General features: G+C 44.2%; 1 long non-coding RNA gene across 1 annotated transcript in view; it reads right to left on the reverse strand.

Annotated features, from left to right (window-relative positions):
* Nucleotides 1–18,092, reverse strand: part of LOC124788073 — a 205,865-nt gene that overhangs the window by 129,257 nt on the left and 58,516 nt on the right. Inside the window, exon 2 of the long non-coding RNA XR_007016056.1 lies at nucleotides 522–559. This is a non-coding gene — a long non-coding RNA (uncharacterized LOC124788073). The remainder of the gene's footprint in view (nucleotides 1–521; nucleotides 560–18,092) is intronic.

The raw sequence follows: 18,092 nt of genomic DNA on the forward strand, positions 1-18,092 counted from the left end.
TAGTCATGATCTTATTGGAGGTGGTACGCCTTTGCCATTCTCGGACCTATGAAATAACTTCTCTAGATAGTTACAGGGGGACCTACAGTTTGATGTCAACTCTAAACAACAGAGCAAGTCTGCATTTACCACACAAAGCAACTTTGTATTTTCAACATACACTTATCTTTGCCAGAGGTCAAGGATGTCTATGTCATCCAAAGTTATGTGACTTTTGCAGAAAACTTACTTTAAATGAGAAAGGAAAGGATACGTAAGCGAAAATAGATATTTATCAAAGTGGTACTGAATTATTAATTGTTTTGTGATGTCAAATTTTTACTTTGTCCTAATAAATGTTGCTGGTGTCTGCATGAGAAAGAGAAATAATGTGATGTCCCAGACAACTAGTGGAGGAACGCCAGACTTTTCAGGGGCACTGGCCTGCCGCAAGACACTTTTGCAAGACACCTTTCCTGCCCCACAGAGCAAGCCACCATAAAATAATAGAAAAGAATAATATATTCATGTTTATCACTTACCAATATGTTGACTAGTCTTATCTCGCACTCTCTCCCTTCTGCAACAAAACAATAATATCAGAATGAACACTGAGTATGTATGTGTGTCAACATATAATACAAAACTCTTCAACACCTTGCGTTCCACATATAGGATGACATGAATATCCATTAGGGTCAATATATTTTTTTAAATATTTGTAATATAATGGATCTTATCTGTTAGTTGGTAATTTATATTTCACATTATTCTTGCGAGAATTCTTGTCAAATAGTTGTGTTCAAGTTTTAGTGACTACTGGTCTCATGGATCCACTACCTTTACCTTCCAGCACCTTTATTCCTTGTGAAGCCATAGTGTCAGCATACTATTAATTACTTATTGGCACATATGTCTTCAGCTATGCATGGCCAACAGTGTATGGTCTTCCGCATCAAGTCAACAGAGGCCTGCAAGTGCTGAGTTTTGCTCATGACATAATGCATTCCTGACTGATGATTAAACACTTCATAACACTTCCAGAATCTCTCTCTCTCTCTCTCTCTCTCTCTCTCTCTCTCTCTCTCTCTCTCTCTCTCTCTCTCTCATAGATAGTGGAATATTTTCTGCTGTACGAGTGTAAAACTAACAAAATCACTGAAAACAATGCCAGTTAGATGTTTAACTTTTTTTAAAAAAATTAAGTAATGGATTCTAATCTTGAATTCATTATAAATATGTACTGCATTCGGTATGCTCATGGTAGTCAGTATTTATGTACCATTTCATCCCCTGATCTGCTAACTCAGCAAACAGTTTGTATTTGTTATAAGGTCATTTCATGCCCAATCAGACAATTTTAGAAATGGTCCCCACGTGGCCATCTCCAGTTTTGTTAAAAACTTTTACCATAGTTGCAAGGCACTTTTGACAACAGAGCCATCAGGCTGGATGTCACTAAGCAGATGTGTATATCATCAGGAATAAATCATCATGTTTGTTTGACAACATTTTATAAGTTAACTGTTGCAGTGAGAAATCTGCAAACTGGTATTTCTACTCAATTTTTGATTCTAAGTTCAAATATGACATGAACAATGTCAATGAGATAGCAAATTATCCACAGTTACTGCTTAAAAAATAAAAAACTTAACACACTCAGACTTACCCCAGTTTCAATCACTGATCTCCAGCTTGCCTAAAACATTTCTGTGTCATTATATTTTTTCCCCAAGGAAGTCGATATAGGGCCACATGATAAACATTAACCTTCAAGCTTGTTTAGTTATTTAGATAGTTGGATGTAAACTGTATGTACAAGTTAATTGTCATATTTCACCAAAGTTTGGGGTCATATATATCAAAACAGAGGCCAACCAATTTTTTTCTAACTAATTTCATTAGATTGAGCAGATTCTTATCTTTTAGGAACTTGTTTTTGTTTGTTGGTATCTTTCGTTTAAGGGATATTATTTAGTTTCAAATGTAAGCAGCTTTGTCACAGTAAACTGGTATCTGATGTAAATGGATCTAAGATAATCCATTTGCTACGAAGGCCATATAAACTGGATATTATTCCAAAGCTGTGAACTTTATTTTATACACCTGCCTATTCATGGCATTTGACTTCACAAATAAAGAATAACCATTGCATTTATCTTTGCACGCATTCGACTTGAAACTTATACTGATAATTTATGCTATTTAGTCAAATTAATTAGCAAGCTTAATTACTGTGAATGCCTACATGGAACTTTCCATCCAGTTTCAAGATGTGGAATTATGCCTGCCACAGATCCATGTTCAACGAGTTGCTGCAACTCTTTTTTGAAGAAGAGTCAAAATAAAAAAAAGCCTTCAAGCAATCAATGACCCCAATGTCAAGAAGCTTGAAGATTTGACAGAGATTTGTGTGAAGCATGGTCAGAAGCTTGGTACAGCATGCAGAACAGAAGCAAATGCTAAATTCAAATCATAATCACCACCACCACCACAATTACATTGTGGTGAAGGTATGAAAGTAGCTGAAGCAGGCATGGTTACGCAAAGCAGAAGATCGCTGAAGCACAGGCTCTCGTCAGTAACAAAACCGACAACACCAGTGGTTTTGAGTTTGATGAAGTGATGCAACCAAGTAAAAGCCATGTGAAGATTGCCAAAAAGTTTAAAAAAGAAAGGGGAATACTTGCACTGTCTGAAATAAAGCAAAGAAACACATTTTGGACCAAATAGTCAAAAGTTATACAATTTTATGAAGATGGTGAGTATAGCAGGATGTATTGTGGGCTCAAAGATTAAGTTTCTACTAGAATTGAAGGACGGAAGTTCAAGAAGCACCAAAAAGAGCTATTTAAATTCTGTGAATTAAGTCCAAAACAGTATGTTTGTCAGTTGTTCTGGGACACATTCAGTTTCTGTATATACAATATATAAGAATTTCAGCTAATGATAGACAGAATTACACTCAGAGAAGATCCCAAATGCCTCCTCAAAACAACTGTCTGTGGCTTAGAATCAAAAATACTGCATGCTTCATCCATGAGAAAAACAGGTACCCCACCCATAAAAATATAGTCGGTGGAGACTTCAATCTACCTTTGATATGCTGGAAAAATGATATGTTTAAAGCTAGCAGCAGGCATAAAATGTCATCCGATATTGTAATGACCACTTTCTCAGAAAATTATTTTGAACAATTAGTTCATGAGCCCACTCAAAGTGTAAATGGTTGTGAAAGCATACTTGACCTTTTAGCAACAAGTAATACTGGACAAATAGAGAGTATCATTACAAATACAGGGATTAGTGCTGCTAGGCTGAATAACATAACACCCACAACCATCAAATAGAAATGTAAAGTACATCTATTTTAAAAAGCTAGTAAAAATGCTCTTATCACCATTTTAAGAAGTAGTCTTCACTCCTTCTGATCTGATCATGTGGAATGATTTCAAAGAGATAGTATCGACCGCAATTTAGAGAGATATACCACATAAATTAATAAGTGATGGTACTGATCCCCCATGGTACACAAAATGGGTCAGATCGCTGTTGCAGAAGCATCGAAAAAAGCACGCCAAATTTGAAAGAATGCAAAATTCCCAAGATTGGCAAAGCTTTGCAGAAGTTCGAAATTTAGCACATATTTAAATGCAAGACACTTTCAATAACTTCCACAATGAAACTCTACCTCGGAATCTGGCAGAAAACCCAAAAAGATCTGGTCATACATAAAGCACACGAGTGACAAGAGACAATCTTCGCTGCGCGATAACAACAGCGAAGTCACTGATGACAGTACCACTAAAGCAGAGTTATTAAACACAGTTTTCCAAAACTCCTTCACCAAAAAAGATGAAGTAAATATTCATGAATTCCAATCAAGAACAATTGCCAAGATGAGAAACATAGAAGTGGATATCCTCAGTGTAGCAAAACAGCTTAAATCACTTAATAAAGGCAAGGCCTTTGGTCCAGATTGTATACCAGTCAGGTTCCTTTCAGAGTATGCTGATACAATAGCCCCATATTTAGTAATTATACGAGGCCTGTTCAGAAAGTAAGCTCCGATTGATTGCCAAATTGAAACCACAGTGAACATCAGAAATGTTTTACTTGTAACAATTAGCTACACCTTTCAGCTACTTCTCTACGTAGTCGCCGTTCTGACTTAGACTTTTGTCATAGCGTTGTACCAACTTTTTAATAGCCTCATCATAGAAGGCAGCCGCCAGTGCTTTCCGCCAATTCTCCACGCTGGCCTACACCTCGTTGTCTGTGTCAAAATGTTGTCTTCAAAGACAGCGGTTCATGTGACCAGAGATGAAACTCAGGGGGAGACAATTGCGGACTGTATTGTGGGTAATCTCACATTTCCATTTGAAAACGATGCAGGAGCATCTTCATTGCCCCTGCAGAATGCGGCTGAGAATTGTCTTGAAGAAGAAACAGCACGACAGTTATGTAATGTTAGCTGCATAGCTTCAAGCGAAATTTCTCACCAGGCCCTCGTACTTGGCGGCAGACACTATTTTCTAGACATCTTTACGCACTCACTGTGAGCTCAGAAATGAGAAGAGCGACGTGATGCTAACTGGGGTTATACTAGAGACACTACCCAACACATCTGTGCAAAGCTTTATCGGATTTTCATAGTCGTTTCCATTTCGCGACCGATCGGAGCTTACTTTCTGAACGCCCCTCGTATACAACTGCTCTCTCACAAAGTTCCATGTAGTAGCAGACAGTTAAAAGACGATTAGGTAAATATCATGAGAATGCAAGAACCAGGCATTTAATACACGACTTGATATCAGAGAAAGAAGTACACCACAGTTCTAACATAAAGAAGGAAAAACACCAATTTTTTCCTTGTTATAGTGGACCATATACAATACTAAGTATTACCACATCCAAACCATGACTAACCACAGATCTTGCCACTGGTGGGGAGGCTTGCGTGCCTCAACGATACAGATAGCCATACCACAGGTGCAACCATAATGGAGAGATATCTGTCGAGAGGTCAGACAAACATGTAGTTCCTGAAGACAGGCAGTAGCCTTTTCAGTAGTTGCAGGAGCAAGAGTCTGAATGATTGACTGACCTGACCTTGTAATATACAACAAACGGCTGAAAGCAAGGGGAAACTACAGCTGCAATTTTTCCTGAGGGCATGCAGCTTTACTGTATGGTTAAATGATGATGGCGTCCTCTTGGTTAAAATATGCCAGAGGTAAAATATTCCCCCATTCAGATCTCCAGGCAGGGACTACTCAGGTAGGTTGGTTGGTTGGTGGGATTGGAGGGACCAGACTACTAGGGCCATCGATCCCTTTTTCCACGAACTTTAAACACCCACAAAGAATAAGAACAAACAATGGACATGACAAGAGATGACACAGGACAAGAAAGACACAGACAGAGACCAGAAAAAAGGAATTAAAATAACTCCGAGTGTGGCAGTGATTGGCTGACCATAGAAACAAAAAAGGAAAAGACAACCACCAAGAAACGCACTAAAAACCCCAGTCTAAAATCGTAGGTCAAAGGCCAGATTCAACACAAAAAAAGGATAAACACTTAGATCAAGTGATAAAAACCCCCTGCACGAATAAAACTCAAAACTAAATCTGCCATAGCAACGTCATATGATAAAAGTGCAGGAAGCATATCAGGCAGTGTAAACATCTGCCTGAGCAGAGTTAAAAGCGGGCAGTCCAACAAGATGTGGACCACCGTCAAAGCTGACCCGCAGAGACATAAAGGTGGGTCCTCGCGGCGCAATAAATAGCTGTGTGTTATCCAGGTGTGGCCAATGTGCAGCCAGCAGAGGACAACAGAGTCCCTGCGAGAGACCCGCAAGGAGTGCCACGCAGCGGTAACCTCCTTGATGGTTCGAAGTTTGTTGGGTGAAGGAAGGGTGTGCCATTCTTCACCCCAGGTGCGAAGTACCTTCTTCCGCAAAACTGACCTGAGGTCACTCTCCGAAAGGCCAATCTCCAAGGCTGGTGCACCGACAGCCTGTTTGGTCAGCATATCAACACACTTATTTCCCGGGCCACAACGGGCAGTAGTATGGAGGGACTCCTAGATAGCCATCACCAGACGAGAGCGAGGGAAACACTGGTCGATAGCTCGTAAACCGCTCAGGGAGTCACTACAGATAACGAAGGACTTACCTGAGCAGGAGCGGATATACTCTAGGACGTGAGAGAGGGCGACCAATTTGGCAGCGAAAACACTGCAGCCAGCCGGCAGTGAGTGCTGTTCATAATGATCCCCTAGAGTAAGAACATAACCGACACGACCAGCAACATCGAACTGTCAGTACAGACAACGTCGTCAGAGCCTTGAAATGCGCCAAGGATTGAAAGAAAGTGGCGGCACAAGGCCTCAGGAGGGACTGAGTCCTTCGGGGCCTGTGCCAAATTAAGCCAAAGGCATGGGCGGGGCACATACCACGGAAGTATACGCAGAGGGGCCCAGAAAAGAGGTGGAAAAGGGAAAGTGGAAGAGGGAAAACCTCAAGCCCAGAGAGAAGACTCTGGTGCGAACCACGATTGTACACCTTGACCAGGGCTGTCGTTCCAGAAGATGGACGACCGAGTGAGGGAACAGGAGATGATAATTGGGATGCCCAGGCAAGCTACAAACGTGTGTAGCATAAGCGGCCAGTAATCATTGGCGCCAGAACTGCAATGGAGGGACACCTGCCTCCACAAGTATGCTGCTGACAGGGCTTGTCCAGAAAGCTCCAGTGGCGAGTCGGATCCCGCTGTGAAGGATGGCGTCAAGCAACTGCAATGTGGAAGGTGATGCCGAACCATAAGTCAAGCTCCCATAATGTAAATGCGACTGAATTAACGCCTGGTACAGCCATAGAAGGGTAGACCGATCGGCACCCCAGGTGGTGTGACTCAAGCAACTAAGAGGGTTAAGACGCCGGCAGCTCGTCTGTTTAAGCTGCCGAATATGAGGGAGCCAAGTCAACCGGGTATCAAACACCAATCCCAAAAACCGATGCATCTCCACCACAGCAAGAGGTTCGCCATCAAGATAAAGCCGTGGCTCAGGGTGAACAGTGTGTCACTGGCAGAAATGCATAACGCAGGTCTTGGCAGCCAAAAACTGGAAGCCATGCGCTACAGTCCAAGACTGTGCCTTACGGATAGCGCCCTGCAGCTGCCGTTCAGCAGCTGCAATGACAGTGGAGCTAAAGTATAGGCAGAAGTCGTCAGCATACAAGGAAGCTGAGACAGATGTTCCCATGGCCACAGTGAGCCCATTAATTGCAATTAAAAAGAGGCAGACACTTAAGACAGATCCTTGCGGTAATCCCATTCTCCTGAACTCGGGAGGAAATATGGGAGGCTGCACCTTGCACGCGGAAGGAGCGAAGCGACAGAAAATTTTGTATGAAAATCGGGAGTGGACCCTGAAGACTCCAACCATGAAGCGTACAGAGGATGTGATGTCGCCGTGTCGTATCGTATGCCTTCTGCATGTCAGAAAAGACGGCAACCAGATGCTGATGGCAGGCAAAGGCCGTACGGATGGCAGACTCCAAGCGCAGCAGATTATCGGTGGCAGAGCGGCCCTTATGGAACCCACCCTGATATGGAGCCAGAAGGCCCTGAGACTCAAGTAGCCAACTCAACCTCTGGCTCACAATGCCTTCGACCAACTTGCAAAGAATGTTGGTGAGGCTAATGGGGCGGTAACTGTGCAATTCCAGTGGGTTCTTGACAGGTTTCAACATGAGGATTACGATGCTTTCCTGCCACTGCAACAGGAACTCAACCTCAACCCACATACAGTTGAAAAGGTCTAGGAGGCGTCGCTGGCAGTCCACCGAGAGGTGTTTGAGCATCTGACAGTGGATGCGATCTGGCCCGGGAGCCACATCAGGGCAAGCTGCTAGAGCACTTTGGAATTCCCACTTACTGAATGGAGCATTGTACGATTCAGGGTGGCGCATGTGAAATGAAAGCCTCCAACGTTCCAACAGCTCTTTCAGGGAGCGGAAGGCCAGTAAGTATATTGCAGAAGCAGAACTCTGAACAAAATGCTCCGCTAAGCGGTTTGCAATGTGTCAGAGTCAGTACAGACTGCTCCATTCAGTGGAAGCGCAGGTACACTGACAAGGGTCCGATAGCCATAGAGTCGCCTAATCTTGGCCCAAATCTGCGATGGAGAGGTACGGAGGCCAATGGTGGAGACATACTTTTCCCAGCATTCCTGCTTGTGTTGGCGAATGAGGCGGTGGGCTTGCGCATGGAGCCGTTTAAAGGCGATGAGGTGTGCCAATGAGGGATGCCACTTGTGACGCTGAAGTCCTGCCTGCGATCTTTAATCGCCTCAGCGATCTCGTGCGACCACCAAGGCATAGTCCTCCGCCGAAGTGACCCAGAACAACAGGGAATGGCAGATTCTGCAGCAGTAAAAATGCCCACAAGTTGTCACGCACACTCCATTGGAAAGATGGTAATAGGCTAGGGCTGCAGATCGAAAGGTCGATAGCTGAGTAAGTGCCATGCACCACACTGAAATGTGAAGGCACCAGTGTATAAAAGAGAAAAGTCAAGCTGTGCCAATACTTGCTAAATGATGCTGCCTTGGCCTGTTGCCACTGATCCACCCCACAGAGGGTTATGGGTATTGACGTCGCCCAGTAACAGAAAAAGTGGCGGCAACTGGGCTATCAGTGCAGCCAGGGCATGCTGCGGGACATCACCAACCAGTGGAAGATAGAGACTGCAGACAGTAACAGCCTGAGGCATCCACACCTGAACAGCAACAGCCTCTAAAAGTGTTTGTACAGAGACAGAGACACTGTAAAGAGAGTGAAGGACGTAGATGCAGGCAGCACCAGATACCCTCTCATAAGCTGCCCAGTTCTTATAATAACCCCGATAGCCACGGAGGGCGGGGGTTCGCATCACCAGAAACCAAGTTTCCTGAAGAGCAATGCAGAGGAAAGGGTGAAGGCTGAGAAGTTGTCAGAGCTCAGCAAGATGGTGGAAAAAACCAACCAACAGGGTACATGGCAGCCCCACCACAACGGACTGGCTACCGTGCTGGATATTAGGTGGCAAGCGGTCCATGGTTGTCGTCAGCGCAGAAAGCGACACTGCAGAGTGCATGGTGAAAATTGCACCCAGGAATGTGCCCTCGCCCAAGAGATGGCGAGCGAGCGGGACTGCAATGCAACGACGAATAAGCTGGCTAAAGGTCTCAATGCACGATGGACACAATGCACCAAGTAAGGCGCCCTTCCCCAATTGGCTCGCTGTTCAGAATAATTTTGAAATAAGGTGGTCAGACCCAAGAGGGGAATATCACATAAGGGCCGAAACGTTTGAGACTCCTTTTAGTCACCTCTTACGACATGCAGGAATACTGCAGGCCGATTCTTACCCCCGAACGCGCAGGGGGTGACTTCTCAGGAGGACGTCTTTATCAGGAGAAACAAAACTGGTGTTCTACAGATCAGAGTGTGGAATGACAGATCCCTTAACTGGGCAGGTAGGTTAGAAAATTTAAAAAGGGTAATGGATATGTTAAAGTTAGATACAGTGGAAACTAGGGAAGTTCTGTGGAAGGACGAACAAGACGTCTGGTCACATGAATACAGGGTTATAAATACAAAATCAAACAGAGGTAATGCAGGAGATGGTTTAATAATGAATAAAGAAATAGGAGCACAAATAAGCTACTGTTGTTGTTGTTGTTGTTGTTGTCTTCAGTCCTGAGACTGGTTTGATGCAGCTCTCCATGCTACTCTATCCTGTGCAAGCTTCTTCACCTCCCAGTACCTAGTGCAGCCTACATCCTTCTGAATCTGCTTAGTGTATTCATCTCTTGGTCTCCCTCTATGATTTTTACCCTCCACGCTGCCCTCCAGTCCTACATTGGCAATCCCTTGATGCCTCAGAACATGTCCTACCAACTGATCCCTTCTTCTGGTCAAGTTGTGCCACAAACTCCTCTTCTCCCCAATTCTATTCAATAACTCCTCATTAGTTATGTGCTCTACCCATCTAATCTTCAGCATTCTTCTGTAGCACCACATTTCGAAAGCTTCTATTCCCTTCTTGTCCAAACTATTTATCGTCCATGTTTCACTTCCATACATGGCTACACTCAATACAAATACTTTCAGAAACGACTTCCTGACACTTACATCTATACTCGATGTTAACAAATTTCTCTTCTTCAGAAACGCTTTCCTTGCCATTGGCTGTCTACATTTTATATCCTCTCTACTTCGACCATCATCGGTTATTTTGCTCCCCAAATAACAAAACTCCTTTTACTACTTCAAGTGTCTCATTTCCTAATCTAATTCCCTCAGCATCACCCAACTTAATTCGATTACATTCCATTATCCTAGTTTTGCTTTTGTTGATGTTCATCTTATACCCTCCTTTCAAGACACTGACCATTCCGTTTAACTGCTCTTCCAAGTCGTTTGCTGTCTCTGACAGAATTACAATGTCATCGGTGAACCTCAAAGTTTTTATTTCTTCTCCATGGACTTTAATACCTACTCTGAACTTATCTTTTGTTTCCTTTACTGCTTGCTCAATATACAGATTGAATAACATCGGGGATAGGCTACAACCCTGTCTCACTCCCTTCCCAACCACTGCTTCCCTTTCGTGTCCCTCAACTCTTATAACTGCCATCTGGTTTCTGTACAAATTGTAAATTTGAAAGAGAGTATTCCAGTCAACATTGTCAAAAGCTTTCTCTAAGTCTACAAATGCTAGAAACGTAGGTTTGCCTTTCCTTAATCTTTCTTCTAAGACAAGCCGTAAGGTCAGTATTGCCTCACGTGTTCCAACATTTCTATGTAATCCGAACTGATCTTCCCCAAGGTCGGCTTCTACCAGTTTTTCCATTCGTCTGTAAATAATTCGCGTTAGTATTTTGCAGCTGTGACTTATTAAACTGATAGTTTAGTAATTTTCACAACTGTCATCACCTGCTTTCTTTGGGATTGGAATTATTATATTCTTCTTGAAGTCTGAGGGAATTTCGCCTGTCTCATATATCTTGCTCACCAGATGGTAGAGTTTTGTCCTGACTGGCTCTCCCAAGGCCGTCAGTAGTTCTAATGGAATGTTGTCTACTCCCGGGGCCTTGTTTCGACTTAGGTCTTTCAGTGCTCTGTCAAACTCTTCACGCAGTATCATATCTTCCATTTCATCTTCGTCTACATCCTCTTCCATTTCCATAATATTGTCCTCAAGAACATCGCCCCTGTATAGACCCTCTATATACTCCTTCCACCTTTCTGCTTTCCCTTCATTGCTTAGAACTGGGTTTCCATCTGAGATCTTGATATTCATGCAAGTGGTTCTCTTTTCTCCAAAGGTTTCTTTAATTTTCCTGTAGGCAGTATCTATCTTACCTCTTGTGAGATAAGCCTCTACGTCCTTACATTTGTCCTCTAGCCATCACTGCTTAGCCATTTTGCACTTCCTGTTGATCTCATTTTTGAGACTTTTGTATTCCTTTTTGCCTGCTTCACTTACTGCATTTTTGTATTTTCTCCTTTCATCAATTAAATTCAGTATCTCTTCTGTTACCCAAGGATTTCTACTTGCCCTCGTCTTTTTACTTACTTGATCCTCTGCTGCCTTCACTATTTCATCTCTCAAAGCTACCCATTCTTCTTCTACTGTATTTCTTTCCCCAATTCCTGTCAATTGTTCCCTTATGCTCTCCCTGAAACTCTGTACAACCTCTGGTTTAGTCAGTTTATCCAGGTCCCATCTCCTTAAATTAGCACCTTTTTGCAGTTTCTTCAGTTTTAATCTACAGTTCATAACCAATAGATTGTGGACAGAGTCCACATCTGCCCCTGGAAATGTCTTACAATTTAAAACCTGGTTCCTGAATCTCTGTCTTACCATTATATAATCTATCTGAGATCTTCCAGTATCTCCAGGCTTCTTCCATGTATACAACCTTCTTTTATGATTCTTGAACCAAGTGTTAGCTATGATTAAGTTATGCTCTGTGCAAAATTCTACCAGGCGGCTTCCTCTTGCATTTCTTAGCCCCATTCCATATTCACCTACTATGTTTCCTTCTCTTCCTTTTCCTACTGTCGAATTCCAGTCACCCATGACTATTAAATTTTCGTCTCCCTTCACTACCTGAATAATTTCTTTTATCTCATTATGCATTTCATCAATTTCTTCACCATCTGCAGAGCTAGTTGGCATATAAACTTGTACTACTGTAGTAGGCGTGGGCTTCGTGTCTATCTTGGCCACAATAATGCGTTCACTATATTGTTTGTAGTAGCTTACCCGCACTCCTATTTTTTTATTCATTATTAAACCTACTCCTGCATTACCCCTATTTGATTTTGTATTTCTAACCCTGTATTCACCTGACCAAAAGTCTTGTTCCTCCTGCCACCAAACTTCACTAATTCCCACTATATCTAATTTTAACCTATCCATTTTCCTTTTTAAATTTTCTAACCTACCTGCCCGATTAAGGGATCTGACATTCCACACTCCAATCCGTAGAATGCCAGTTTTCTTTCTCCCGATAACGACGTCCTCTTGAGTAGTCCCCGCCCGGAGATCCGAATGGGGGACTATTTTACCTCCGGAATATTTTACCCAAGAGGACGCCATTATCATTTATCCATACAGTAAAGCTGCATGCCCTCGGGAAAAATTATGGCTGTAGTTTCCCCTTGCTTTCAGCCGTTCGCAGTACCAGCACAGCAAGGCCGTTTTGGTTAGTGTTACAGGTCAGTCAATCATCCAGACTGTTGCCCCTGCAACTACTGAAAAGGGTGCTGTCCCTCTTCAGGAACCACACGTTTGTCTGGCCTCTCAACAGATACCCCGTTGTTGTGGTTGCACCTACAGTACGGCTATCTGTATCGTTGAGGCACGCAACCCTCCCCACCAATGGCAAGGTCCATGGTTCATGGTTCATAGTGAACGCATTATTGTAGCCAAGATACACACGAAGCCCATGCCTACCACAATACTACAAGTTAACACGCCAACTAGCTCCATAGATGAAGAGATTGAAGAGATATATGATGTCATAAAAGAAATTATTCAGATAGTTACGGGAGAAGAAAATTTAATAGTAGGAAAAGGAAGAGAAGGAAAAGTACTCGGTGAACATGAACAGTGGGTAATGGAGGAAAGAGGAAGCCACCTGGTAGAACTCTGCACAGAGCATAACCCAATCATAGCTAACACTTGCTTTAAGAATCATGAAAGAAGGTTGTATATATGTGGACAAGGCCTAGAGATATTGGAAGATTTCAGATTGGTTGTATAATGGTAAGACAGAGATTTTGGAATCAGGTTTTAAATTTTAATACATTTCCAGGGCAGATGTGGACTCTGACCACTATTTATTTGTTACAAACTGTAGATCAAAACTGAAGAAACTGCAAAAAGATAAGAATTTAAGGAGATGGGACCTGGATAAACCGAAGAACGAGAGGTTGTAGAGAGTTTCAGTAAAAGCATTAGAGAACGATTGACAAGAACAGGCAAAAGAAATCCAGTAGAAGAAGAATGGGTAGCTTTGAGAGATGAAATAGTGAAGGCAGCAAAGAATAAAGTAGGTAAAAAGACGAGGGCTAGTAGAAATCCTTGGGTAACAGAAGAGATACTGAATTTAATTGATGAAAGGAGAGAACATAAAAATGCAGTAAATGAAGCAGGCAAAAAGCAATACAAATGTCTCAAAAATGAGATTGACAGGAAGCGCAAAATGGCTCAGCAGGGATGGCTAGAGAACAAATGCAAGGATCTAGAGGCATATATTACTAGGGGTAAGACAGATACTGCCTAAAGGAAAATTTAGATACCTTTGGAGAAAAGAGAACCACTTGTATGAATATCAAGAGCTCAGATGGAAAGCTAGTCCTACGCAAAGAAGGGAAAGCAGAAAGGTGGAAGGAGTACATAGAAGGTCTATACAAGGGTGATGTACTTGACAGCAATACTATGGAAATGGAAGAGGATGTACATGAAGATGAAAAGGGGATACGATACTGCGTGAAGAATTTGATGGTGCACTGAAAGATCTACACCAAAACAAGGCCCCAGAAGTAGACAATATTTCATTAGAACTACTGATAGCATTGGGAGAGCCAGCCAGGACAAAACTCTACCGTCTGGTGAGCAATATGTGTGAGACAAGCAAAATACCACCAGACTTCAAGAAGAATATAATAATTCCAGTTCCAAAGAAAGCAGGTGCTGGAAGGTGTGAAAATTACCGAACTTTCAGCTTAATATGTCACAGTTGCAAACTGCTATCACCAATTCTTTATAGACGAATAGAAAAGCTGGTAGAAGCCGACCCCAGGGAAGATCAGTTTGGATTCCCTATTAGATTCCATACAAATGTTGGAACACAGGAGATAATACTGACCCTACGACTTCTCCTAGAAGGTAGATTTTTCTTGTGTTTGTAGACTTGCAGAAAGTTTTTGACAATGTTGACTGGAATACTCTCTTTCAAATTCTGAAGGCGGCAGGGGTAAAATACAAGGAGTGAAAGGCTATTTACAATGTTTACAGAAACCAGATGGCAGTTATAAGAATGGAGGGGCATGAAAGGGAAGCAAGTGGTTGGGAAGGGAGTGAGACAGGGTTGTAGCCTCTCCCCGATGCTATTCAATCTGTATATTGAGCAAGCAGTGAAGGAAACAAAAGAAAAATTTGGAATAGGAATAAAAATCCATGGAGAAGAAATAAAAACTCTGAGGTTTGCCGATGACATTGGAAGAGAATAGAAGCTTCCAAAATGTGGTGTTACAGAAGAATGCTGAAGATTAGATGGGTAGCTCATGTAACTAACAGGGATCAGTTGGTAGGACACGTTCTGAGGTATCAAGAGATCATCAATTTAGTACTGGAGGGAAGTGTAGAGTGTAAAAATTGTACAGGGAGACCAAGAGATGAATACCGCTGTGGCCGCCCACTTCATACATGATTGTATCTACTGCATCAGCATCCCACTTCATGTCCAACCAACATGGGATACCTACATCACATGACGTATATTCACCAGGAAAACCTACGTTGTCTGCATTGTCAATAGTAATATTTACCAGCGGCCACAACACAGCACCAGGTCTCCACCAACGGTCGCCAGGAACCACTAACTGTTCGTGGAGCCTGCAGCTTCACCAGGGGTCACAGCTAGCCCAGGAACTACTTCGATACACCAGGCACATGATCACAAATATTTCTGGCAGATACATCCACCAAATGGGCTTTATAAGATGGTGCACTGCCAGCAAAGGGCAGTTCAAAACACCGATTGCAAGTATACAGAGCTGCCATTCCGGCAGCCATGGCCTGACGCCTCTTCTAGCTGACCGATCTCTTGCAGATGGACATGGTACAGTCGACGAACATCTTAACATTTTATAATTGTTTTATGGTGATCTCTCCCCGTGAAGAGTTAGGTCTTTTCTATTATTATACATTATTTTATATTTGTGACAATCCGCACTTGAGATCGAGTCTCTTGTTCTTTTGGAGATTGTATTATTGTTTCGTTTTGGTGAGTCTAATAAACTGTTTTCGGACTTGTGTTTTCCGCATTTCTATTCTGCTGGTGCAGATAATTCAGTGGCGAAGAGTTGGTTTAAGAGTTTCCTATACTGTTCCGTTGTTGTCCACTATGGCAGACAGCATTCCAGGTATTGACGAACCCTTAGTGCGAGTCATAGTGCTGTTGGAAAGTATGTAACAAATGAACAAGCTCATTATTCTGCAGTTACAGGGGATGTCCACCCTCCCCTGTGGGGTGACTATGCAGGGGTCCCACTCAGCTTCCCCGCTTCTGGGGCTCCATGCCGCACCCCCTGCCTTTCCCAAGTTCGACAAATCCCTTGAGCCTTGGGGGGACTACTTGACTCATCTGGAGCACCACTTTATTGCTCATGATGTCACAGGTGACATTCAGCATCGCACATTTTTTCTCGTCTATGTGGGCCCGGAAGTTTATCACCTTCTGCAACAGTTGCTTCCCGATGCAGAACCTCGTGCTCTCTCCTCCAAGGTGTTGACTTCTAGCCTATTGGACTCAGGTCTATGTGGCGGTGGCATGTCGGAAGTTGTTCTGTTGTCAGGGAATGGATTTCTACGCTGCAAGTACCTGGCACAGGTCTTAGCCGCCCAACCCCCCCCCCCCCTCCCCGACGCCGATTCACATATCACCACAGCAATTGCCTTCATCTCCCAAATGCTATCCCTGGCTCAGTGTAACTACAGCCAAATTGAGAAGGAGGCCTTGGCCATAATCTTTGGGCTTAAGAAATTCCACAATTTCATCTACAGTCGCTTCACCTTATGCACTGATAACAAGCCCTGGTCTCATTGTTCAGCACTATATCTGCCATCCCCACAAGGACAGCTCGCAGCCTCCAGCACTGGACATTGTTCCTCATGGAATATTCCTATGACATCCATTTTTGGGCCACAACTCTCCACGGCAATGTGGATCACCTCTCTTGTCACCCGGTGGGTGCCAACCCCGAGTTCGATGTTGACCCGGTTGCCTGTTTCCACCTGGATGACGCTGCTGTCAAGGCAGTAGCTGATTTTCCGCCGGATGCCTAGCTAGTCGCATGGCAGACGACCCGACACTCCAGGTGCTGATGCACCACGTTCAGGATGGGATGGCCAGACTGTCGTCAGCTGCCACAGCCAGAGATCTGGCCTACTGGCACCACTGCCAGGACCTGTCTCTCAGAGATGGGGTTCTCCTCATCTTGGGTGGTGGTGATTGTTGGCGAGTTGTGTTGCCACCCTCTCTCCACCAACGGGCCTTGGAGCTCCTGCACATTGGTCATTGGGGGATTGTCCTGACAAAATGGCTTGCTGTCCCTGTTGTCAATGGCACCAGTCAGCACCCCCTTGATGCTTGTTCCCATGGTTTCCTCCTCCTTCTCCTTGGTTCCATTTGCACTTGGATTTCACAGGCCTATTCCTCGGCTCCCCCTAGCTTATCCTTGTGGATGCAAGCAGTTGGTTTCCTTATGTCTCCCGCATGTCCTCCACGACATATGCCCACACCATCCAAGCTCTTTCCCGCATCATTGCAATTGAGGGCCTTCCGAAGACGTTGGTGACCGACAATGGCCCTCAATTTAGCTTTGCTGTATTTACGTCCTTCTGCACCTCCCTGGGCATCCAGTTGATTCATACCGCTCCCTTTCATCCTGCATCTAACGGATTAGCCAAACGGTTTGTCCAGACATTCAAAGTCCAGGTGTCGAAATTGTGTTCCTAACAATCCCTGGGTGACGCCCTTACCATCTTTCTTTTCTTCTACCGATCCACTGTTCAGGATGGGTCATCGACAGCTGAAAAACTTCACGGCCGCCCTCATCGGTCCCCCTTGTGCCACCTGTTTCCATCTTCTCCCCGCCCAGCTCTTCCGTGTTCCACAATGGCCTCATTTTTCTCTGCAAGATCTGGTTTGGGTGAGGGTGTTCACTAGCAATCGTTCCCGGTGGGTCCCTGCCAAGGTTTCATCGCTCATCAGCCGCGCTATGGTGGCAGTCACCCTCAATGATGGTACAGTGTGCTGGAAGCACAGCAACTAGCTTCACCCCCGGTGTGGCCCGCAGGTGGTTCCTCTGCCATCTCCACGGCTGTCAGTCCTCGAGGATGACAGTGCTCCTCTCCCAGCCCAAACACTACCTCCGCCATCGCCATCGATCACACCCCAGGCAGACCCTCCAGCAAGGGTCCCTACACCCATGGACTTGGATCCTGCACCTCGACCGCCCCCGATCTCCTGTCGCTGATGGCCCTGGGGCCCAACATTGAAATGAGCCTTCCACTCACCCCTGGAGGGTGGGAGCTGGGGAGGGAGGTCTGCTGTGGCCGCAGTTCATAGATTGTAATGCCTGCTGCACAGGCATCAGACTTCACGTCCAACCAACACGGGATGCCTGCATCACAGGGTGTACATTCACCAGGAAAGCCTATGTTGTCAATACAAATACTTACTGGCAGCCACAACGCAACACAACACCAGGTCTCCACGAACGGCCACCAGGGACTGTTACCCATTCGCGGAGCCTGCAG

The sequence above is a fragment of the Schistocerca piceifrons genome, chromosome 3 (assembly GCF_021461385.2).
Source record: "Schistocerca piceifrons isolate TAMUIC-IGC-003096 chromosome 3, iqSchPice1.1, whole genome shotgun sequence".
NCBI classification, from domain to species: domain Eukaryota; kingdom Metazoa; phylum Arthropoda; class Insecta; order Orthoptera; family Acrididae; genus Schistocerca; species Schistocerca piceifrons.